Raw genomic sequence first — 25,427 nt, forward strand, 5'->3', positions numbered from 1 at the left:
CAGTAGAAGCAAACCCACACAGCTGGATGAATGTACCAGCATCTGGTATGTTGTATTAATGCCTATATATATATATATATATATATATATATATATATATATATATAGTTTGCATACACCAAATCATCAAAACAATACAATACAATGCCCTAAACCACTAAACATTAACCTAACAAACAACATTATCAGTGATTAGACATTAAATCATTTGGATTGAATGATGGTTTCAGGACGAAGTTCACTTCATAGCTCTTCCATAATGTATAAGACCACATACTGCCACAATGTGTTTAATTGCATACTTCACTGCTCATTACTAGTGTTGAGCATTCCGATACTGCAAGTATCGGGTATCGGCCGATACTTGCTGTATCGGAATTCCGATACCGAGATCCGATATTTTTGTGATATCGGGTATCGGTATCGAAACAACATTAATGTAAAAATGTGTAAAAGAGAGAATTAAAATAAAAAATATTGCTATACTCACCTCTCCGACGCAGCCTGCACCTTACCGAGGGAAGCGGCAGCGTTCTTTGTTTAAAATTCGCGCTTTTCTTTCCTTTACGTGAGTCCCGGCTTGTGATTGGTTGCGTGCCGCCCATGTGACCGGGACGCAACCAATCACAGCAAGCCGTGACGTAATTTCAGGTCCTTCAGGATTTTAAAATTACGTTCCGGCGTTGTGATTGGTTGCGTCGCAGTCACATGGGCGACGCAACCAATCACAGCAAGCCGTGACGTAATTTCAGGTCCTTAAGGATTTTAAAATTACGTCCCGGCTTTGTGATTGGTTGCGTCGCAGTCACATGGGAGACGCAACCAATCACAAGCCGTGACGTCACGGGAGGCTGGACACGCGCGCATTTTAAAATGGGCGCGTGTCCAGCCTCCCGTGACGTCCCGGCTTGTGATTGGTTGCGCCGCGATCAACCAATCACAAGCCGGGAGGCTGGACACGCGCGCATTTTAAAATTTTAAACACGCGCGCGTGTCCAGCCTCCCGGCTTGTGATTGGTTGACCGCGGCGCAACCAATCACAAGCCGGGACGTCACGGGAGGCTGGACACGCGCCCATTTTAAAATTTTAAAATGCGCGCGTGTCCAGCCTCCCGGCTTGTGATTGGTTGATCGCGGCGCAACCAATCACAAGCCGGGACGTCACGGGAGGCTGGACACGCGCCCATTTTAAAAAGCGCGCGTGTCCAGCCTCCCGTGACGTCACGGCTTGTGATTGGTTAATGGCGGCCATGTTGCCGGGACGCGGACCAATCACAGCAAGCCGTGACGTAATTTCGTCACGGCTTACTGTGATTGGTCCGCGTCCCGGCAACATGGCCGCCCTGACCAATCACAAGCCGGGACTTCACGTAACCAAGTAAAAGCGCGAATTTTAAACAAACAACGCTGCCGGTTCCCTCGCTGAGGTCCAGGCTGCGTCGGAGAGGTGAGTATAGCGATATTTTTTATTTTAATTCTTTCTTTTACACATTTATATGGATCCCAGGGCCTGAAGGAGAGTTTCCTCTCCTTCAGACCCTGGGAACCATCAGGAATACCGTCCGATACTTGAGTCCCATTGACTTGTATTGGTATCGGGTATCGGTATCGGATTGGATCCGATACTTTGCCGGTATCGGCCGATACTTTCCGATACCGATACTTTCAAGTATCGGACGGTATCGCTCAACACTACTCATTACTTAGATTACCAGCAACCACTGCATTCTATCAGAGGTGGCCGATGTCCCGGTGAAGTAGCGCAGGGCTTGCAAGCTGTTTTTTATTCAGCTTGTAGATGATACTATGAAGCTGGCATAACCGTGCTGCTGGTCTAAACTGTCAATCATTCAGGAGTTCACAGCCATGGAAAGTAGGAAGCCATTCGGCAGAGAAGCAGTGCACTCCTGAAGATTTATAATGAGAAAACCCCTTTAAAGGGATTTCACTCCCAAAACTATAGCTTATTGCAATACCTTTACATGGCCAGGCCATTCCTCTTTTACTGAGAATGAGTTTGAATTGACATAATACTGAATTGAAATGATACTGAAGTGCTTTTGGCAAGTGGAAGATCTTCCCAAACCTCTGTCACTCATGCTCCATTCCCAGCACAGCTATGCCTTTTCTTGCTTGACTGACATCTCCTTTGCTTATTATTATTTACTATTATGTCTACTTATATAGCAGCAATGCGCGTCCGTGGCATGAGACAAATCATCGCTTGGGATAGGCGTTGACTGCCGGTGAGGTGATTCAGCGCTGCTGCTCTGTGCGAACCCACAGCGACCAAGTTCGCACAGAGCAGCAGTGCTGAATCACCTCACCAGCAGTCAGCGCATACCCCAGGCAATGATTTGTCGCACGCCACGGACGCGCAGTTCTCATATAGATTGGACACCGACCTCCAGGCACCAGTAGTCTTCTCTGAAACACCAGTATAATAGGAGAAATAACCTACACTACTAAACCAGGATTTTTTGATGAAGGTCCAGTGGTGGACTGAAAACGTTCAACAATTTATTGTCTGGATGCATAATAAATGAACATTGCTTTTTTTCTATTTTTAAGTGCCAAGTTTCTTTCAGAACATTGGATAAGACGGGCTGGATACCATACTTGAGCACCTGTCCTACAGCTTACTGTTACAGAGTGCCGTGTTTTTTCATATACAATACTTATATAGCACCATCATATTCCTCAGACACAATCATCACTGTCCCCATTGGGGCTCACAATCTATTTTCCCTATCGGTATGTCTTTGGCATGTGGGAGAAAACCCACACAAACGCGAGGAAAACACACAAACGACTTACAGATGTTGTCCTTGGTGAGATGTGAAACCACGATCCCAGTGATGCACAGCAACAGTGCTAATGACTGAGCTACCGTGATGCCCACCATGACTCTAAGAAAAGAGGTTGTCAGTCAAGCAGGAAGCAGCCCTGGGCAGGAAATATGACTGTGAAGAGCCAAGGCTTGGGAAGAGTTTCTGGACACTTCAGCATCTTTTGCAAATTAATTCAAACTCTAATTTTTCAATAATGTAGAAACGAAAAGTCAATTTAAAGGTATTACTGGACTTGTCTATGAAAGTTCTACATGTGCAGATAAATAAATTGGAGGCTGAAATCCTGCTGACACATTCCCTTTAAATACTAATGTTAATTTGTATAGATTATAGGAAGATAACGATGCACAATTGGCTGCTCGTTGGCTGAATATAATTTTCTGCCACAAGTAGAGAAATAGATGCATAGTCAAATCGGTAGTTGTGGGGGTTTGTCTTGGTGACAAGTGAGATGATGGGAAAGGGACATCAATTCTTTCCTAAAGGGAATCTAGATATTACTGTGACCTTCAAGTATATTTAAAGAGTAACTATTCATTATAACCAGTTGTTACAGTCCATTCAGTATCAGCATACCGATATGAAATAATACATGGTAGAATAGGGCATGCTAAATCTTGAGGTTTCACTAAATTACCATTTCCATTGGGATTAACATATGGTAGTCAAATTCAGCTTTTATAATAGAAACATGTGCATGATGGAGAAACTGAAGAATAATTCCTGGGTAAGAATATTTAGACCAATAATGTTTGATATTCCATTATCATTTCAAATATAAAAAAAACAATATTTCGATTTTGAGCTGTATGTAGTATGAAATAGCACAGAAGCAGTCAATTAGATCAGATACAACTAGACACTTAATTACAGCTCATTGTTTGTGCCAGTTAGTAACAAGTACTCATAAAATATGACCTTTCAGCTTATTAACACATCAAGAATTGCCCCACTTAGTGAACTTTCTCATCTCCAAAGATGATGAGTTCTACATAAAAAAATGATGTAGTGATTACTCAATGATACATTACATGATCAATGGCAATTCATACTGCTGTGGTAATTTGTGACAAGGAATAGAAGTATAATATTGACCTAAAAAACAATTGTTCATTCTCCTTTATATACAATAAGCAATAATTATATAAGAGTTGTTCCTTATCACTAGGACCATTTTTCAATATTTTATACTTTTTGCATATACTGTTTTAACACAATAATTTAGACCTTAATTAGCATCCCTTATGCACCTATTCAGATTGAGTCAGGGCTATGAAAAACCCTATACAAATTCTATAAGAGAAAAATGTCATGAAAAAAATCCAGGCATGCTACATTTTGAATAATATGGCACTAACCACAAAAACATCAGAATAATCTACAAACCAAATCACTTTGTGTAAAGACTCATTCACCTTGATGGACTAATAGCAAACATCTGAAAGAAAAGCTGAAAATAATGCTAAAAAACCCTGAATGTGAAACCAGCCCAAAACAAACTTAGGCCAATAATCTGACCACATCTTTAAGTTTGCATTGGTTGCTAGGTTGATGCACATTTTCTACTGATACCTTCCAAACAGAGTGAAACATTAACAAGCTTTTGATGAACTATATATCTATAGAAAAAGGTTACATCCACTCAACCACAGCTTGTGAGATCACATGTAACACAGTTATAACTATGTCATTGCTACATGACAAGTTTTCTCACCTGAAGGCAGTTTGTGCCATGGAAGAGATGTCTTCTGTGTTACTTTCTGTAAATGCCTTTTTCTTTTAGATGATTCACAAGATAGCACTGAAAATTATCTGTCGGTAGGATAGACAGTGGATCCAGGTATTTTAGTGATTGCCAGATTTATTATTAATATAGAGAAACATTTTATCTTCCTCTAACTTTAGCGCAGTTTGCAACATCATATAGGTTGCTTTTTCCCCTTTCTTTATGAGATAAAACATTTTTTTCAACCTTCATTTAATTATCCTTTAGTTTTTCAATTGTAGTCATGATTGGCATTTAAAGGTTGATAACATAGCTTTTTTGCAGAGTTTAGATTTTTCTCCTGTAAAATAGAACTTGGCTTTGGAGACATAGACATGGTGCAACTCTATTTTGGAGTCAAAATAAGATTTCCAGAGATGCATGAGTGACACAGATTACTCAGGATCTGACAAAGGATTGCCAGAGTCCGGAGTCATTGCAATATCAGTTGCAGGGTCAGATAAATAATTTGATGATTATTCCCATAGCGCCTCACTGCCGGCAGTGGCTGTGACAACAGTACCCTCTGATGTACAGTTGGTCTCTCCCAAATCTGTTATATCCCTCCCTGATAAAATTTCAGGAGAAAAAGACCAGTTTAGGGTATTCAGGGAAAGCTGTAAGTTAATTTTTACCCTGTGCCCCCAGTCGTCAGGGGAGGAGTTCCAGCGGGTGGGAATAATCATGTCCCTAATGCGAGGGGGTCCTCAGACCTGGGCATTTTCTTTGTCCCCACAAGCCCCAGAACGGTTTTCCGTTGACACCTTTTCTTGACAATTTAGGTCTGATCTATGACGAACCCAACAGAATCCAAGTCGCGGAGGCTAAGATCATGAACCTGGCACAGGATGGAGACCAGCATCGTTCCATAGAACTTCAGTGGACCACTGCCAGAACTCAGTACAGTAGTCCTCAGCTGTGTGACCCCCCTGTGCCAGATTCATGGGGGTCTCCGTCCTTGCCTTGATTTCTGAGAACTAAACAAGATCACGGTTAAAAATACCTACCCACTTCCACTCATTCCTGACGTATATAATCAGCTTCTGGGGGCCAGGGTGTTTTCTAAACTTGATCTTAGAGGGGCTTACAATTTGATGCGCATCCGGAAGGGAGATGAGTTGAAAACAACATCTGTTTGAAAATGTTGTCATGCCTTTTAGATTATCTAATGCAACTGCTGTGTTTCAAAATTTTATGAATGACATTTTCTCTGATTGATTTGGAAGATTTCTAGCAATATACGTCAATGACATTCTAATTTTCTCTCCAGACTTGGACACTCACCAGAAACATATCCGTGTGGTGTTACAAAGACTGAGTGAGAACTCTCTGCTAAATTAAAGAAATGTGTTTTTTCTGTTCAGGAAATCTCTTTTTTGGGGTTTATCTTGTCAGCAGAAGGGTTTAAGATGGGCCCTGGGAAGGTGCAGGCCATAATTGATTGGGTTCAAGATTAAGTGATCTTAAGGCTTTGCAGCGTTTTCTGGGATTCGCCAACTATTATAGAAAATTTATCAAGGGGTCTTTACAAATTGCTAAACCACTTACTGACCTTACACGTAAGGGGGCGAATCTCAAGGTTTGGTCATCGGGTGCTATCAGGGCTTTTTAAAGATTAAAAGAGTGTTTTATGTCCGCACCCATTCTGATCCAACCTGATCTCCAAGAACCGTTCATTGTGGAGGTGGATGCTTCGGAGATCAGAGTGGGGGAAGTCTTATCGCAGGGGCCCAAAACTCTGACTAACCTGCGTCCATGTGCTTTTATTTCTAAAAAAATTTCACCAGTGGAGAGAAATTATGATGTTGGGAATTGGGAGTTACTTGCTGTCAAATTGGCCTTTGAGGAATGGAGGCATTTTTTGGAGGGGGCGGTTAATCCAGTTACGCTGATCACAGATCACAAGAATTTAGCTTACATTGAATCGGCTAAGAGGTTAACTCAGGTTGTTCATTTCTCATATTGTAAGATTATATGGGATCAATGTGAACATTGTGTCTGACAGGGGAGTACAATGTGTGTCTAAATTTTGCAATAAACTTGGAATTGACTTGTCATTTTCATCTGTTTATCACCCTGAAACCAATGGTCAGACAGAGGACAAATAAATCTTTGGAACAGATTTTAAGGTGCTTTGTGGCAGTGCGACAGGAGGACTGGTCTTCATTTTTACCTCTCACTGAGTTTGCTTTCAACAGTCGAGTAAACCAATCTACCGGAACCTCGCCATTCTGCTGTAATTATGGTTTTTATCCCCATTTTGGCGAATTTTTTATGATTGGTTTTGAATGCCCTGGGGTGGAGGTCACCATGCAGAGACTTGGGGATGTCTGGAGGGAGGTTCAAAAGAATATTGGGACTGATCAGATTTACCAAAAACTAAAGGCTAATAGAAGACAGTCGGTGGGTCCTGCTTTTAAGATTGGGGATAAAGTTTGGTTGTCGTCTAGGAACATTAAACTCGGCGAACTTGGGTCCAAGGTTTATTGGTGATATGAGATCATAGAGGTGGTCAATCCTGTGGCATTTAGGTTAAAGCTTCCTCCATCCCTTCGCATCCCCAACGTATTCCATAAATCCCTATTAAAGGAGTATATCAATTCTGCATTGCCTGCCTCATCACCGCCTCCTCCAATTTTTGTAGACGGTGGCCTAGAATATGAGGTTCAGAGGGTTGTGGATTCTTGGAGGGTCCATAATTCCCTCCAGTGCCTCATCCACTGGAGGGGATACGGACAGGCAGAGAGATCCTAGGTCTCTGCTCAAGATGTGAAGGCCAATCGGTTAGTCAGGGACCTTCATCTAAAATTTCTTGGGAAGCCTGGGGGTCCGGTGGCCCACCTAGAAAAGGGGGTACTGTCAGGTACTGTCACGATTCCACCCCTCATGGTGTCTGGGTTGCAGTTCCTGACAGCTGGACCGTCCAATCTGGTATAGGGGTGTGCTGAAGCTGTCAGTACTGTGATTGACAGCTTGGCCATCCAATCTGATACAGGGGCATGCTGAGCTGTCAGCGTGTTGATTGACAGCTCCACTATCCAATCTGAGACTGTGAGGCATTGCCTGTCTCATGTGTTCATTATTATACTTAATGGCCATGCCTCTTAACTGAGCTGAGTTTCCCAGAACACTGCCAGACATACATTCATTTGTGAGGTTTGTGCTGTGCTCTCTGTGCCTTGAGTTCTATATGTTTGATCTATTGCCTGACCTTGGACTTTGTTCTGACTACCCACTTGTTTAACCCCTTCAGCTCTGATCCATTATCCTCCCAGTACTCTGACCTCAGAAAGTTACCTGACTATGCTTTTGTCTCTTTCTTCTGTTTATTACATACTCTCCTGGCTTCTGACCTTGGACTCCTTGACCACTCTGACTCACGGCTTGGCCTTGAGAAGTGACTAGCGTCACAGATGACATATTTCCTTTGTATTTTAGGCAAAAGAAAAATATTGTCATTTTTTTAATTGTAAAAATTACAAAAGGAAAATGGGCCGATGAAAAGATTTGGGCACGCTGCAAAATTAGTACCTAGTAGCACCCCCTTTTGCAGGTATCACAGCTTGTAAACTTTTTTTGTAGCCAGACAAGTCTTTCATTTCTTGTTTGAGGGATTTTCATCCATTCTTTCTTGGAAAATTCTTCCAGTTCTATGAGATTCCTGGTTTGTCTTTCATGCACTGCTATTTTGAGGTATAGTCACAGATTTTCAATGATGTTGACAGAATAGGAGACTGTAAGGACCATTGGAAAATGTTCAGCTTGCACCTTTTGAGGAAGTGTGTTGTAGATTTTGATGTGTGCTTAGGATCATTATCCATTTGTAGAAGCCATCCTCTTTTCAACTTGTTTATAGATGGTGCCATGTTTGCATCAAGAATTTGTTGAAATTTCATTGAATCCATTCTTCCCTCTACCCGTGAAATGTCCCCCATGCCATTGACTGCAACACAACCCCAAAGCCTGAATGATCCACCCCCAAGCTGTCACAATCCATTTTTGGATTTGTGACAGCTCTGGTTCCACTCAGCTTAAAACTTCTTTCCTTTTGGACCATCGAGGGTTAATGTCAGTTTCTTTCCCCCTCTGGAAATCTGATGTTACTGCAGTGCTGCTGGGTCAGCTGATGCAGGTGGTGACCACTCCCACCATCCTTTAAAAGGTCACCTGATGCATCAGCTGACTGTTGGTTATACAGTTTCTTTCTGGAGACCAGCCTATCAGGAGCAGCTATCTGGTGTCAGCCACGTCTGATGATTGGAGTCCAGTTGTTGTTGTTATGTGCGGTGTTGAGCTTAGCAGCAGTGTTCATAAGCTAAGTGTGGTGTTTTTTTACCTTGTCCCTTTGGTGTTTGTCACTTCCCTCTGTGTATTATTCATTGAGGTGAGGCTAGTGCTCCTTGCCGGCCAGTGCACTAGCCAGGGCAGTAATAGGTGACCACAAGGGACGAGGTATCCTGATGGTGGGGGGGAGGACCCGCATAGGGCATTAGGGGAGTGCAGGGACAGGCTCAGGTTTGAGTTCAGGTGTGACAATCCCCCATTCCCTACGGGTAGGGCCTTCCTCTCACCTTTTCCATCCCGTTGTTTGTGAGTTATGCAAGATGTGTCATGGTTGACCGACTACCCATTGGGTCACGTCATACCATGACACAAGCTTAATGGTTGGCGAGATGTTCTTGTCCTGAAATTCTGAGCTTTTTTACTCCAAGCATACCTTTGATCATTGTGACCAAAGAGTTCTATTTTAACCTCATCGGTCCAGAGAAGCTGTTTCCAAAATGCATCAGGCTTGTTTAGATGTTCTTTTGAATACTTTTGATTCTGAATTTTATGGTGAGGATGCGGAAGAGGTTATCTTCTGATGACTCTTCCATGAAGGCCATATTTGTGCAGATGTCTCGGAACATAAGAACAATGTACCACAACTCCAGAGTCTGATAAATTTTTATAAAGGTCTTTTGCAGTCATGTGGGGGCACTGCTTTGCCTCTGTAGCAATCCTACGAGTGGCTCTCACTAAAACTTTACTTGATCTTCCAGACCTTATCTTTACTTCCACTGTTCATTTTAACTGCCATTTCTTAATTACATTTCAAACTGAGGAAAGGACAACTTGAAAACTATGTGCCATCTTCTTATAGCCTTCTCCTGCTTTGTGGGCCTCCCCCATTTTCATTTTCAGAATGCTAGGCAGCTGCTTACAAGAACCTATGGCTGCAGTTTTTTGGCACAAGGTTAGAGGAAGCTGTATTTTATGAAGAAGGGAAATATGCATCACCTGGCCTTTCCTAACGATGATAGTGAACAGGCCATTACCCTATCAGGCTCCTTAAGGTACCGTCACACTCAGCGATGCTGCAGCGATATAGACAACGAGCCGATCGCTGCAGCGTCGCTGTTTAGGTCGCTGGGGAGCTGTCACACAGACAGCTGTCTCCAGCGACCAACGATCAGGGGAACGACTTTGGCATCGTTGAAACTGTCTTCAACGATGCCGAAGTCCCCCTGCAGCACCTGGGTAACCAGGGTAAACATCGGGTTACTAAGTGCAGGGCCGCGCTTAGTAACCCGATATTTACCCTGGTTACCATTGTAAAAGTAAAAAAAAAAAAAACAGTACATACTCACCTTCTGATGTCTGTCACGTCACCCGGCGTCCACAGGGTTACGCGCTGCTGCTCAGAGCTTCCTGCACTGAATGTGTCAGCGCCGGCAGTAAAGCAGAGCTCAGCGGTGACGTCACCGCTGTTACTGCCGGCACTGACACATTCAGTGCAGGAAGCTCTCGGCAGCAGCGCGTAACCCTGTGGACGCCATGGGACGTGACAGACATCAGAAGGTGAGTATGTACTGTTTTTTTTTTTAATTTTAACAATGGTAACCAGGGTAAATATCGGGTTACTAAGCGTGGCCCTGCGCTTAGTAACCTGATATTTACCCTGGTTACAAGTGAACACATCACTGGATCGGCGTCACACACACCGATCCAGCGATGACAGCGGGTGATCAGCGACGAAATAAAGTTCTGGACTTCTAGCTCTGACCAGCGATATCACAGCGGGATCCAGATCGCTGATGCGTGTCAAACACAACGAGATCGCTATCCAGGACGCTGCAACGTCACGGATCGCTGTCGTTCTCGCTGCAAAGTCGCTTAGTGTGAAGGTACCTTTAGGGTCTGAAACCTTGATTAAAGTTATCTGATTACACAAATCTCCAAGGGTGCCCAAACTTTTGCAGATCTTTTATTACTTGCATGACACTCATGTGAACATGACCTTCGGCTCCTTTGCCTCCTTCCTAATGGATTGTGGCATTTTATTATGGAGGCATTTTCCCTTTAATGCTTTATTTTTAATGGAAATAAAATAGTGATATAATAATTTGGCCCAAGGTCTAGTTTACAAATGTTATTTAACATGCAGAATAGTATAAAACATTTACCAGTTGTGAATGTAAAACAAGGATATCATTTTTTGGAGCAATAGACCTATTTTGTATTTGGCGAAAGGGAGCCTAGAAGCCAAACGACTCCTCTTTTCTCCAGAAATTTCCTTTGTATGTGTGTGGTCACTTTACAGAATTATTGTTCCAATTCCCATGACTTCCCTACCATCCATCTTTATAATAATGCACATGAGCAATTCATGTAAGTTAAAGCACAGAGCATCAATCTCCTACTATAACTTTACAGTGCTACACACTTCCAGGAAGCAGGATACCCCAGCGCCACACCAAGAGGAGCCCCTTTTGGGACCTAATTTCAAATTTTCAAACAGCATCTGCTACTCAGTTTGAGAAAGACCCGGAACTGGGTCGAAACGTCACTTTTTTTCTTATCCTGCTGTATGTGTACATATATTTGAATGTCAAACACATGTGAATAAATACACCACTTTGCAAGCTATAACCCGAGAGAGTGCGGCTGTTTTCTCGCTTATTTGACTAGCAATAAATTTTACAAAAGTGGACTAAGCTGATGTGCGGGTCCTAGTCAAAAACATCTACAAATACATCAGCCATTACTGCACAGGCCTAAATTTGCTTCTGAACAGTAGAAAGAGAAAGCACCATGGAAGTATTTAGTCCTCCAAGGTTTAAAACAATGCCACTGTCATGGACGAAAAAGAGAAGAAAGTATAGAAATGGATCCAGCTCAAAAAGAGATAAAAATCCAAACTTTTATTAGCAAATTGTAAATCTTAGTAACATCTGAAAAATGTGTAAATTCCTCTGTTTGATTCATTTTTATTTTTTCATTTAAATTGCTTCTGCCATCCCATCATTGCATTCAGCAGGGGAAAGATTACCACATTGATATCTTTAGATTATCCCTAACTGCACACAGTAAGAATGAGGCCACATCGAGTTACTTATTTTTATCTAAATTGTGCACAACTAAAAACAAGCATTAGAAAATCATGGCTGAGCTGCCCACACAACCACCATGCCACAAGACCACGGATTTCGTTGATCTTGTATTTTCTATCTGGAATATAATTTTGTGGTATAGGTCTATATATTTACTCTGCATATTCTAATTGAAGTACTGTAGAGAGTGCAGTGCATATGTTGAATGTAAGTAAGGAAACGCCAGTCACGACCTTTACAATTATTTTCAAATAATAGATACTAATGTTACACCTTTTCAAAGACATAACTCATAGCATAGCTCACATATCTTTATTTGAAGACAGAGGCATTTCACTTTTTTCATTTCAAAATTGATATTCATTGTAGGTAGTTCTGTCTTTATTTTATGGTGTAATAAGCAAATATAACCAAATACACAATAATAGGAGCAATGAAAGTTTCCTTCTAAGACTTATCACCAGAAATATGCTGTCCTAGTAGTGAGAGACATCCTGATTCCAGTAGTGTCTTACTTATGGCACGACTTAAAGTATTTTACATAAAATCAGAGTGAGAACTCAGCACTACAGTCTTCTTCATTAAGTGCCTGCACTTAGTTCTCGATATCCATGAGCTGTTATGGCTCCAAACCAACCTCCCCCTACTAATGGTCAGCTTTCTTACGATGCACACTATAAAGACCACCCATAAACTAATACACATCCTAGACCTGACTAGTCATCTGGGGGTTTTAAGTTACTTTTCTTTTTTTGTTTTGTGGCACTAGATGCCATTTTGGCACCAAATTTATCAAAATGGCACAGGATTTATGAAATTGGCACAAAGTAAACAATGGGCTTCCTTCCTGTCTTGAACTGCTTTTGCAACTCTTGGTGCCATAAGTGGCAATCATTTTGACAAATTGCAGTCATACTCAAAAATGCACTGGGGGAGACAGGAGTGAAATATCACCAAATTTTGCAAATTTTTTAAAAGTTGCAATTGATAAATCGGGCTAAAACTGTTGCTAAACTCTGCCAACAGAGCAGAAAACAGAAAATAACAGCAAGCACATAAAAATAGATTTAAAAAAGCACAAATATAATAATGGATTATATGAAAATAGTGCAAAACACAAACTTAGACAAAAAAAGGCGCAAAGGTAATGCTTAATCGGGGCCTGAAAGTACACCACGGGAAGCAGGTTTTCATGAATGTTGTTTGACTACACAATTAATGAAATCCCAGACATATTTCATGGGATTCAAGTCCAGAGACTGACTGGCACACGGAAGCTTCCAGATGCCATTTTTTGCCTGCCAATCTTTTTAGCAGTGTGGCTCCATCTTTTATGAACATAGATGATGTTTTGTTCAGCAGCCAACTTAACAATATAAGGTCTTCTTGGCTCAGTTCGCGATGCAACAGATTTGCTCAAATTTCATGAAAAAATACTTCAAGACATGTAGTAAGTGAGACACTTCTGAAATCTCAATATCTGTTGTTAGTTTGTGCAGCTTTTGCATTAACCTAGTAACTAGTAATGACAAGTTAATCTTCTGGTGATTAATGAGCTCAATAGATGATTTGATATGCTTGAAAATATTGCCTGCTTACGCAGAAAAATCACGTATTTATATATCCACAACATAAAATGGTAAGGCGTGAGGAACATGAAGTGGGACAAGTATTGATTTTACTGTTAAAGTACAATTTGCAACAAAATTCAGGCAAATAAAATTGTGTACTGAGCATTGTAGCAACAGTTAGGGTATGTGACTTTTTCACAGTATGGAGTGAAAGCCTCCAGAAGTAAAGCCACCACAAGAATGGCGAAACAACATCAGGAAAACAACCGTCAACACTTTCAAGAGGCTGTTTGCTCCAAAAACTATTTTTGTAGAGTATTCTATGAAAAAAAATAAGCAGAAACTCAAAGTATTTGAAGAGTTTTGAGATTTTGGAGAGGAATTAAATAGTTTCCACTCAGTTTCCAAACACTCTTCAAAAACTCTGTGTGCACAAAGCATTGCGGTATGTGCACATAGAATCGTATAGATGCCGGCACAGCATTCAAGTTTTCACAGGCAAAGTCGCATCAGGACAACGCCAGAGGTCGTCATTCGCAATGTAAGTTTATGAGAGCCAGAGCAAGGCTCTCCTAGACTTGAATTGAGAGATTGTGACTATTTTCTCTGACTTCTGTTGTGGTCAGAATATAGCAACTTGGGACCAAAGTCGTGCCGGGAACAGTTGAAGATGGCGACTGGTAAGTATAATACTAAAGTTTTTAGATTCATAGCACCACTCTAGCACTACAATAAGAAGAAAAGCTGGAATGGTGCTTTAACTCTAGCAGTAACTGCAGTGCCATGTCATGCTCTGCAGCCTCAGTGCTATACATTTTTTTATTCACTGTCATTACCACTGTAATGACTGCCGCTGTCTGGTCATCCCCTCACTGCAATCAAGTATAATAGATGAATTGTCTGTTAGATTTTTCAATTAGTTATATTTATAATATAAGTTGTATCCATTTGTAATTAATATTATGATTTAAAGCTGCATTTTGTTGCCCAGCATCTCACAGTGTACAAGTAGGCATGAAACGTTTTTTAGCCTTGGTAATGCTGTATGTGTGTTTGTGGCCTATAAACCCATAGCACACAAGGAAAAAAAACATGTTTGGCTAACTTTCTTATAAGAACATCTCAATCCCCTCCCCCATCTGTTCACACCTCTGCTAACTGTTTTATGGCTGCTGACATCAAACCCAAGAGTTAAGGCCCCGTCTCACATAGCGATTTACCAACGATCACGACCAGCGATACCACCTGGCCGTGATCGTTGGTAAGTCGCTGTGTGGTCGCTGGGGAGCTGTCACACAGACAGCTCTCCAGCGACCAACGATCAGGGGAACGACTTCGGCATCGTTGAAACTGTCTTCAACGATGCCGAAGTCCCCCTGCAGCACCCGGGTAACCAGGGTAAACATCGGGTTACTAAGCGCAGGGCCGTGAACTTCGAGGACCCGTTGAAGTGCCTTGTTGCACGATACGGCCGTCGTCCCTTATTTGTCCACTTCCCTCCCTGCGTGTTGTTTTTTGTACTAAGTCCTAATAAAAAGGTGACCATTTGACCAGGGTAAGTGCGCTCCTATTTTTTTCTATTTGTTTCTTAGAATGGGATGCAGCTTTTAGTGATGAGCTGTAATGTCATTGAGGTCAGCTTTCCCTCAAGTGTTGTGGGAGCCCACAATTTTTTTTTTAAAATTTATTTAATACAAGTTGTACGCAGCATGTGCTGAATGTAGTTCCCATCATTCTCACCACGTTTATCTCAGTTAGACCAGACGACAATGATTTTAGCTGCCTTAAGCACTCGGAGCTTGAGAAAAACATGAACTGTACCGATTTCCCAGGTGTTGGTATGTGTCACACTGACGACACAGATGTCAGCCTTGTGTCATCAGTGTGCACATGTGCAGAACGTCTTACGGCCCATACTGCTGTTAAAAAATGGACATGTCAGTGTGTTTTGCCCATGGACACATAGTCCATGGAGAAACACTGACATGTGCACAGACCCATTTATTTGAATGTGTCTATGTGTGTAAGTGTACGTATGAAAACTCTCACTACATTTACCGGAGACACTGACATGTGAAGGAGGCCTAATATGAAGGTTTCTTCAAGGGAAAAATATGGCATCCTATCAAGCCAGCATACGTTGGGCACACAAAGTGCCAAAAACACATATGGGAACTGCATATACAGGGTCTCTGAATGCAGCATTGCCTGTGAGCAAGAGCCCTCAAAAAACTGTGATTTAAAGTTGTTATGCAGGGAAACAAAGACATTTTGGAAAATACTTATTGTGCCCATATTCATTATAAAATATGTTTCAAACAAGAAGTCAAAATAAAAAATACGAATAGAGAAAAGCAATAATTGCATACAGAAAATAATAAAGGGTATAGATTTTTCATAAATAAATCAAACTATTATAGTGAAGGTTTTTTTTCAGTATCAAATTTTGGCTGCTCGGGAACCAGTGTAACAGAAGTGCCAAAATGTGTAGGCGTCAGCACTTGATACTTGATTACACATTCTCAGCTCCCTACAATAGTGATGATTTGACACAATTTTAATGAACACATTGAAAAGTGCCTGATTAGATATGATTCATTCATGTATAATTTATTTATCTTTTTATTGATTCAAGGGTTTCTGTCTCTTGCATTCGCTCCTTAAAGACTGACTTGAACATTTATAGAAAATATATTTTTGTTCAATTATTTAAAAAAAGATTTGCAAAATTTCTTGGCATTCACATTTACCATAACATTGAAATCAATGTATCCTGCTTCAAAGATTGCATTTCTTTTCTACATTAGATACTGTCATACAAAAGACATAATAGAACACCCTATGTCAAAATAATGAAAACTGTAGGCATCTCTTAACAATGAAATGGTTATTGCGCCAGATGATACCACTTTATGTGTAAAGAGCTATGGTCTTTTAAAGTTGCAGCTGTCTGGTGCATACTGTTAGCATGAGACGTCAATGATTTCACTAGCAACATTCCTCTTTTATAACATTCAGCAGATTACAGAAATATTCCAGGATTATAGCGCAGCATTATAGAAATGCTACTAAAAATGTAATCATCTTACAGTATACTTATTTTTCTATTTTATTTTCCAACCAGAAGTTTTTTGGACCCACCATCGCTATTTGTTAGCATCCTGGATGACATGAAATTCATAGTAACATTATATACTTGCAATTGCTATTTTGAAATGTGACATCATCGCCCTGATAGTGATTGGTGCTATAGTAATATAGCGTATCTCACAATGGAAATAACTTCATGCCAAGGGATTTTAAAACATGGGTAATAGAGTGTAATTGGAAAGATTATTAAAAAGTTTGTTTTTATTATTTTAGCTCCATATGTCCATTTCTACTATCAGTGTGTCATCAGTGTACGGTCCGTGTGTCCATTTCTACCATCATTGTGTCAGTGTATGGTCCGTGTGTCCATTTCTACCATCATTGTGTCATCAGTGTATGGTCCGTGTGTCCATTTCTACCATCATTGTGTCATCAGTGTATGGTCCGTGTGTCTATTTCTACCATCATTGTGTCATCAGTGTATGGTCCTTGTGTCCATTTCTACCATCATTGTGTCATCAGTGTATGGTCCTTGTGTCCATTTCTACCATCATTGTGTCAGTGTACGGTCCATGTGTCCATTTCTACCATCATTGTGTCACCAGTGTATGGTCCGTGTGTCCATTTCTACCATCATTGTGTCATCAGTGTATGGTCCGTGTGTACATTTCTACCATCATTGTGTCATCAGTGTATGGTCCGTGTGTCTATTTCTACCATCATTGTGTCACCAGTGTATGGTCCATGTGTCCATTTCTACCATCATTGTGTCACCAGTGTACGGTCCATGTGTCTATTTCTACCATCATTGTGTCATCAGTGTACGGTCCATGTGTCCATTTCTACCATCATTGTGTCACCAGTGTATGGTCCTTGTGTCTATTTCTACCATCATTGTGTCATCAGTGTATGGTCCGTGTGTACATTTCTACCATCATTGTGTCATCAGTGTATGGTCCATGTGTCCATTTCTACCATCATTGTGTCATCAGTGTATGGTCCGTGTGTACATTTCTACCATCATTGTGTCATCATTGTATGGTCCGTGTGTCTATTTCTACCATCATTGTGTCATCAGTGCACGGTCCATGTGTCCATTTCTACCATCATTGTGTCATCAGTGTATGGTCCGTGTGTACATTTCTACCATCATTGTGTCATCATTGTATGGTCCGTGTGTCTATTTCTACCATCATTGTGTCATCAGTGTATGGTCCATGTGTACATTTCTACCATCATTGTGTCATCATTGTATGGTCCGGGGGTCTATTTCTACCATCATTGTGTCATCAGTGTACGGTCCATGTGTCCATTTCTACCATCAGTGTGTCATCAGTGTACGGTCCGTGTGTCCATTTCTACCATCATTGTGTCATCAGTGTACGGTCCATGTGTCCATTTCTACCATCAGTGTGTCATCAGTGTACGGTCCGTGTATCCATTTCTACCATCATTGTGTCATCAGTGTATGGTCTGTGTGTCCATTCTTCCATCATTGTGTCATCAGTGAATGGTCCGTGTATCCATTTCTGCCATCATTGTGTCATCAGCATATGGTCCGTGTTTCCACTTCTACCATGATTGTGTCATCAGTGTACGGTCCATGTGTCCATTTCTACCATCAGTGTGTCATCAGTGTATGGTCCGTGTCCATGTGTCCATTTCTACCATCATTGTGTCATCACTGATGACACAATGATGGTAGAAATGGACACATGGACACGGACCATACACTAATGACTCATCAGTGTATGGTCCGTGTATCCATTTCTACCATCATTGTGTCATCAGTGCATGGTCCGTGTATCCATTTCTACCATCAGTGTGTCATCAGTGTATGGTCCGTGTGTCCACTTCTACCATCAGTGTGTCATCAGTGTATGGTCCGTGTATCCATTTCTACCATCATTGTGTCATCAGTGTATGGTCCGTGTATCCATTTCTACCATCATTGTGTCATCAGTGTATGGTCCGTGTGTCCACTTCTACCATCAGTGTGTCATCAGTGTATGGTCCGTGTATCCATTTCTACCATCATTGTGTCATCAGTGTATTGTACGTGTGTCCACTTCTACCATCAGTGTGTCATCAGTGTATGGTCCGGGGGTCTATTTCTACCATCATTGTGTCATCAGTGTACGGTCCATGTGTCCATTTCTACCATCATTGTGTTATCAGTGTATGGTACGTGTGTCCATTTCTACCTTCAGTGTGTCATCAGTGTATGGTCCATGTGACCATTTCTGCTATCACTGTGTCATCAATGTAGGGTACACGTGTCCATTTCTACCATCACTGTGACATCAGTGTTTGGTCCATGTGTCATAGGTGTTTTTCATGGATAGATAAATGACAAAGCTTTTCCTATACTTTGCAATGTTAAATACGTAAAGCACATGGATGGCACACAGATGTCATCAATGTGTTTTTCATCGACCCACAGACTTGTATTAGCCCTTTTCATCTATGATATCAGAGGAAAAAAAGGACATGTCTCCATGTGTTTTGCATGGACACACTATCCGTAAAAAAACACGGATATGTGAATAGCACCATAGATGATAATGGGTAAGTGTTCTACCTGTGAAAAAAATAGATACAACACATATGTGCAACACAGGCATGTGAATGAGGCCTTACTAAAAGCTCCTCAAGTTGCAAATATGCTATACATTTTATTTTCAAAATCACCACTACCTCTCTGCATATGGAAACATTCTTTTCACACTTAAAGAATAAAAACCTATAAAAACCTGATATATCTCTCAGCTGAGGGTTTAATTATATCAATTATATCCACTTTTCATCACAGAAGTTTTCATATTACATTACAAATTGGGGCCAGACCTGTTTAGTTTTGAACATAACAAAATAAGCTTTACTTAGCTACTGAAACTCTTGCTGCCCCAGCGGCACCTCTCTACTGCTCCCCGCTGATATTTGTTAACAGGGCTACAGTGGTGACGTCACACCTACAGCTAGTCACTGGGTTCAGCAGTCTAATGGCAATTACCTTAGAATCCCTGCAAAACCCCGTGATTGGCTTATGCAGTCACGCGTTGTAGATGTGATGTCACCGATGCAGCCCTGTCAACAAAGACCCATGGGAAGCAGTGCTGATGAGGCCCTGGGGCAACAAGGGCTTTGGTAGGTGAGTACTGCTTATTTTGTTATTTTCAGTCAAATGCAAACATGGCCCCAATTTCTAATGAAACTGGGTAACCCCTTTAAAACACCAATAATGGTGAGTATTGTGCACATTGCTCTAGTGACACAACAAAACTTTCATAAATTAACGCAATGATTAAGCTCTATTTACAAAAACAAAAAAACTTTAATACATATGCTGTCATGCGTGCCAACATAACCTCTGAAAGTGGTGATTGGCTGAGGCTGTCACATCATTGATGAACATGGCGTCATTATTACAGGTCTGGTAGGGATGACCGAAGCAGTGCCGAAACAGTGGGGTTTGAGGTAAACACTAGGATGAGTGAGTATACTCGTTACTCGAGATTTCCGAGCATGCTCTGGTGATCCCTGAGTATTTTAGGTGTGCTCGGAGATTTAGTTTGTATCGCCACAGCTGCATGATTTGTGGCTGTTAGACAGCCTGAATACATGTGGGGATTCCCACTTTTTCGAAAATTCTGGACAACAACTTTAATGTATAAATAGTAAACATTAGGCCCTTTCTGTTGAGCTCCCACTACTATAAAGATATATGAAGAAATTAATCAGCACATAATATTTTATTTAAACAAAATGGGCCCTGGTTCATCAAAGCTTTTATGCCCAAATAGTGGCATAAAAGCTTTGTAAAATTGCAAAATTTTGGTGCAATTCGGAGCACAAAAAGGTTATGGATTTTGGCACTTTAACGCTAGTTTCTACCACGTCTGCAAAAATGAGCAAAGCTTGGGTTTCGTGGGGGCTTCATGCCACAGATTCTCTAATTTATGATGAGCTGTGGGGTTCCCTACTCCAGAAATCTCACTCCAGTCCCTGACTAGAGTGAGATTTCTGGCAAGACACTTGAAACTCTTTAGGTATACCAAGGGGTGTGCACCTCTTCATGAAACAGGAGTGTCTGATTCCACCACGCCCCTGCTTCAAGACTGACAAGAAAATTGCCTCTGCTTTAAAATAAAATAAAAATGGAGGAAGAAAGCCAGGAAGCAAATGGGTATTTGTTTCCCAACTATTTTTAGGGTATAGCACTAGTGCAAATATCATGCTACTTAAAATAATACTCAGGTATTTAGATATTGAGGAGACTTATGAAGACTTTTAAATTCAGCTACTTTCCTAGTACAAGGAATGAATAATAATGTTTTCATGGTTTATATCGCCTGCTAATATACAGATAAATAAGCACTGCATATATAAGAAATCAAAACAATAAGAACAAATCGCATTAAATATTCAATATCATTTCAACAAACTTTGCAAAAATTTGGAGTATATGCACTATAAATATTAAGTAAAATCCAGCAGTAAGATTGATTTAAGTTGTAAAATACTTAATCAGAGAAAGAAGCTTATTTTTCCATATTAGATATGAGCAATGTTTCTTCTTGCCTGCTTCCTGAAGTTGCCATACATTATGAAAAACAGCTAAAATTCATCTTGCCCAAAAGCAAGCTCACTGTGGGATCAGATGACAGACGCATATTGAAGTTTATGGCAAGGGGAGGCTGGAGGAGCAGTGAGAAATATAGAAACAAAAAAAACAGATGATGCTACTGCTTTCTAGTAAGAGTTTTATCTCACCAATGTGCTGGATTCACAGCTACATTGTTCTGTACTGCCTTATAATGTTCTCCATGCTGATGCTGCTTCAGGACATATACTACATAGAGAAAGGAGAACAGAAATCCCACATATCTCTGTGTCCTGACCATGGGAGACATTGTAGCATTTAGCCTTTGCTCAGTAGTTAAAAGACAACTAAAAATTAGAGATTGAGCTAGCAGAGATGAAAACTGGTGAAAATGTAAGATGCAAGTCATAGAAATAGCATCATTTCATATATACACGTGTTGGCTTTTTCTGAAAAGTCACTTGAAACGACGCATGTGTCTTACGCTGTCCTTGACTTTGACAGATAAGCATTGACAGCGACAGTCTGTAACTTGACATATAATTCTCAGGTAAATTATAGCATTTTCTCAGAAGATCAACTACATCTGACTTGGCTGAATCAGACTGCAGTGTAGTGAAAACAACATTGTAGGTTTTTCTTACTGAAAGTCCTTATAGGTATTTTCTGAGGAAAAATGTTCAGACCCAGAGCATAATAAATATAATAAGTATGAATTTAACAAGTCCTAATATTCACCTCACTGCTCAGCTCTCCGGCCCCTCCGCTCCTCAGATAGATTTTTGGTCCTTTTATTCTGAATGGCAATTACGAGGAATATAAGGAAAAATCATTTTACTTTTTGCAGTGGAGCCTCCTCTCTTACAGTATATGTACGTGACTGCCTCCAAACATTTGCAAAGAGTGCAGGTTCCTTTTAAAAGGTTTGTCCACTGCTGGACAACCTCTGCTTAATCAATTCAGTATGCCATACTAATCCATTCTTTTGTTCCACTGCCCCGTTCCTGCATATCAGTGCTGCTATTTTCATCAGATCCTATGGCCTTGTTGTGTCATATGACCGCTGCAGCTAATCAGCATCTCTTTAGTGTTTTGTCAGAGTCCTGACAGAATAGAAAAGACTACATCAGAGGCAGCTGATTGGCTGCAGATGTCACAGGACTACAAGGATGCCACGTGACCTGCCAACAATAGCACTGCTGACGTCACAAGAATGGAGCTACTACGGGAGCTGGAGGTGGTCTGGATATACTCTGTGGTTTGCTCTAAAGTATGCACTGTATTTTACCTTGCCTGGTATCTTAATTTATTCTTAAGTATGAAATGGGCTCTGTTTTTCTTTCTAGGTTTTAACTAAGGTCTGTTCTCTGCATTAATTCTGGAGTTTTGTCTGAGGTCTGTACGTGTTTTGGGTTCGGCTTTGGGGTCTGTATCTGTATTGGGTCTTGTGTTTGTTTTTTGGGATCTATTTACATTAGGCTCATAAATATTTATTTATTTTGGAGTCTCAAATCAACACCTATTGGTGGGTCTCCAATTATTCTAGGACCTGTATTTATATTTATTTGGAAGACAATTCTAATTTTACCTCTGGGGTCTGAGGTTCCAATCTGTATAAAATTATTAAGGAATGTGATTAGGAGCCATATCCACTACTAATGAAAAAAATCAGGAAAGTGATGTTTGGGGGCATGCCTTAAGCAAACCGAGGAAATTCTGACTCTTCTTGATTTATCTACAAAAAGAAGTAACGCAAGATAATGAATGTGATGTGAAACCATACCCTAAAACACAACCCTTTTTCTCTCTTAAAGACACGGCTGGTATTTTTTTTTATGGGGAAGGCGGCGTCCCTAGCCAGAGCATCAGCAATGTTGAAAGGCATTTGCTCATGTATTGTTTGCTTCAATTAGTACTTGAATGAAATCAATACTTTTCTACAACATATTAATAGGAAATTCTATAAAAATTGATGTTTAAAAACAGTTATAATGATTTGTAATGGTCAGAGTGCTATTAATCGAAAGTATGGAATAATTAGGACCACTTCCTTCTTACTAAAACAAAACTAATCTATGATTTTTTGATGACAGCTGATTGGCCGGTTGCTAAAGCCATACAAAAACTGATAGTGGCTACACGTTTCTTTTGATGCTAAAATTGGCTTTTTTTAATCTTTATACTGTATCTAAGCCTTTTATCTTCTTACCAACATGCGATGCGCTATTATGTCATATGTTGGTTCCCAGTGTTTGATGCAAGCTCAGGAACTGTACATGACATCTTTCGCAGGAAATAATGGCTGTGTTACACAGCCATTATCTGTCTTTAATAGGAGCAAAGGGGAGCTTGTCAACCGCATTTACAGAGCGTGGTTTGGGGGCAATGCTGTTCCACGCACCCATCGGCAACCCCTCAAAGCCTGTGAGTGGCATTCATAAGAGACCATAATTTTTACTATATGTTGCAATAATGTGATATTGAAGTATATGGTATAAGCGAACAGGGCCGAGTCTCCTAAGTGGACAAAAAATGAAAAAAGGAAAAAAAAAGTTTTAAAAGTATAAAAAATAAATAAAAAATACAATTCTAGTCTACCTGCCCACTTATTCCCCTATTAAAAAATAAAGTAATACAATACTTAATACAATTAATAGCAGCGGTAACGGAGTGCGTTACCCGCGGCATAACGTGGTCTGTTACCGCTGCCATTAACCCTGTGTGAGTGTTGATTGGAGGGGACTCGGGAGTATGGAGTGGGTGCCGGGCACTGACTGCGGGGAGTAAGGAGCAGTCATTTTGCCGCCGGACTGTGCTGATTGGTCGTGGCTGTTTTGCCGCGACCAATCAGCGACTTGGATTTCCATGACAGACAGAGGCCGCAACCAATGAATATCCGTGACAGACAGACAGACAGACAGAAGGACAGACGGAAGTGACCCTTAGACAATTATATAGTAGATTCTTGGTATTTTACAATCGCAACCAAGACCTTAAAGGCAGCAATAAAACACTTCATAAATATGGGCTTTAGTGTCTCGATTATTTGCTGTCCATATATGTAAAGCACAAAGCATTATAGACCTGATCAGCCCTGATTCCACATAACTATTTACATACTAACCAGTAACAGTTGGCAGCACACAGTACATGCCAGTTTGGGTTACTCTGGTCCGGATACAGTGGCCATTCTCTTGTGTGATATTCAGAATGTGTATTTGCTGATATATAAAGGTAATTGAAGCATGTTAGTTCCATTCCTACATGTGGTCATCATGTGGTCAATGCAACATGTACCAATAACTATCAGTAGTGTCGTGGGCTTTAGATCACTCATTCCGCATGTACCATGAATATTAGACAACATATGAGGCTTAAAATGACTGGCGTGCAATATGTGACAGTACAATAGATATGTATCATCAATATTAATATAAAAATTAGCCATGCACCATTATAATGATAGCCTTGGTTATGCATCATCAGCAGACATACAAACTTGCAATAATTGGAACAGATTTGTGCATATGAGCTGGCACAAGTCAATCATCTCTAAGCCACAAACCTCATTGTGACATGATTTAGCACCTGAATCCACAATGCTTGCTTCCTTCAAATCCAAAGCTCCAAAATGCAAAAAGAAATGGACTCAATGTTTTAAAATAGTAAAATACTTTAAAATGATTATAAAAAAAGAAGGAATGAAAAGCATCAAATGGTAAAAGGATCAATCATAACAGGATAATCTGAGAAATCCTCACTGATACATATTACAAATTCCATAACATCAGAGAATCAACTCAATCAGCACTTCCTTTTTATTTTCCAATATAAGCTGGAATTTGCAGTAGAATTCTATTATGGATGACCTTCACAGAAAACACCTAGGACAAATGGTTCCGCTCATTTTTCCAAAGCTATATTGATTGCAATTAGTAAGTGTTATATCATTATTTTACTTTTTGGACAGAAATGATAGTCACATATGATAGATATAGAGACATAGTAATAAATATGAAAGATTTGCTTAAAAAGTACTGTATTTCCCTAATCATCATGACTCTATATATGGTAGCCAGCCATTCTCCACACATACTGTGCATTGGTATATTTTGCTGTGGTTACTACAAGCACACGGTATAGTGCAGGGTCATACAGATTTTGCCTGCCATA

The 25,427-nt window shown here is 40.6% G+C and overlaps 1 protein-coding gene across 3 annotated transcripts in view; it reads right to left on the reverse strand.

Annotated features, from left to right (window-relative positions):
• MYO16 (myosin XVI) overlaps window positions 1-25,427 on the reverse strand; it is a 685,244-nt gene that overhangs the window by 504,631 nt on the left and 155,186 nt on the right. The window lies entirely within an intron of this gene.

This window comes from Ranitomeya variabilis, chromosome 3, assembly GCF_051348905.1.
Source record: "Ranitomeya variabilis isolate aRanVar5 chromosome 3, aRanVar5.hap1, whole genome shotgun sequence".
Lineage (NCBI taxonomy): Eukaryota > Metazoa > Chordata > Amphibia > Anura > Dendrobatidae > Ranitomeya > Ranitomeya variabilis.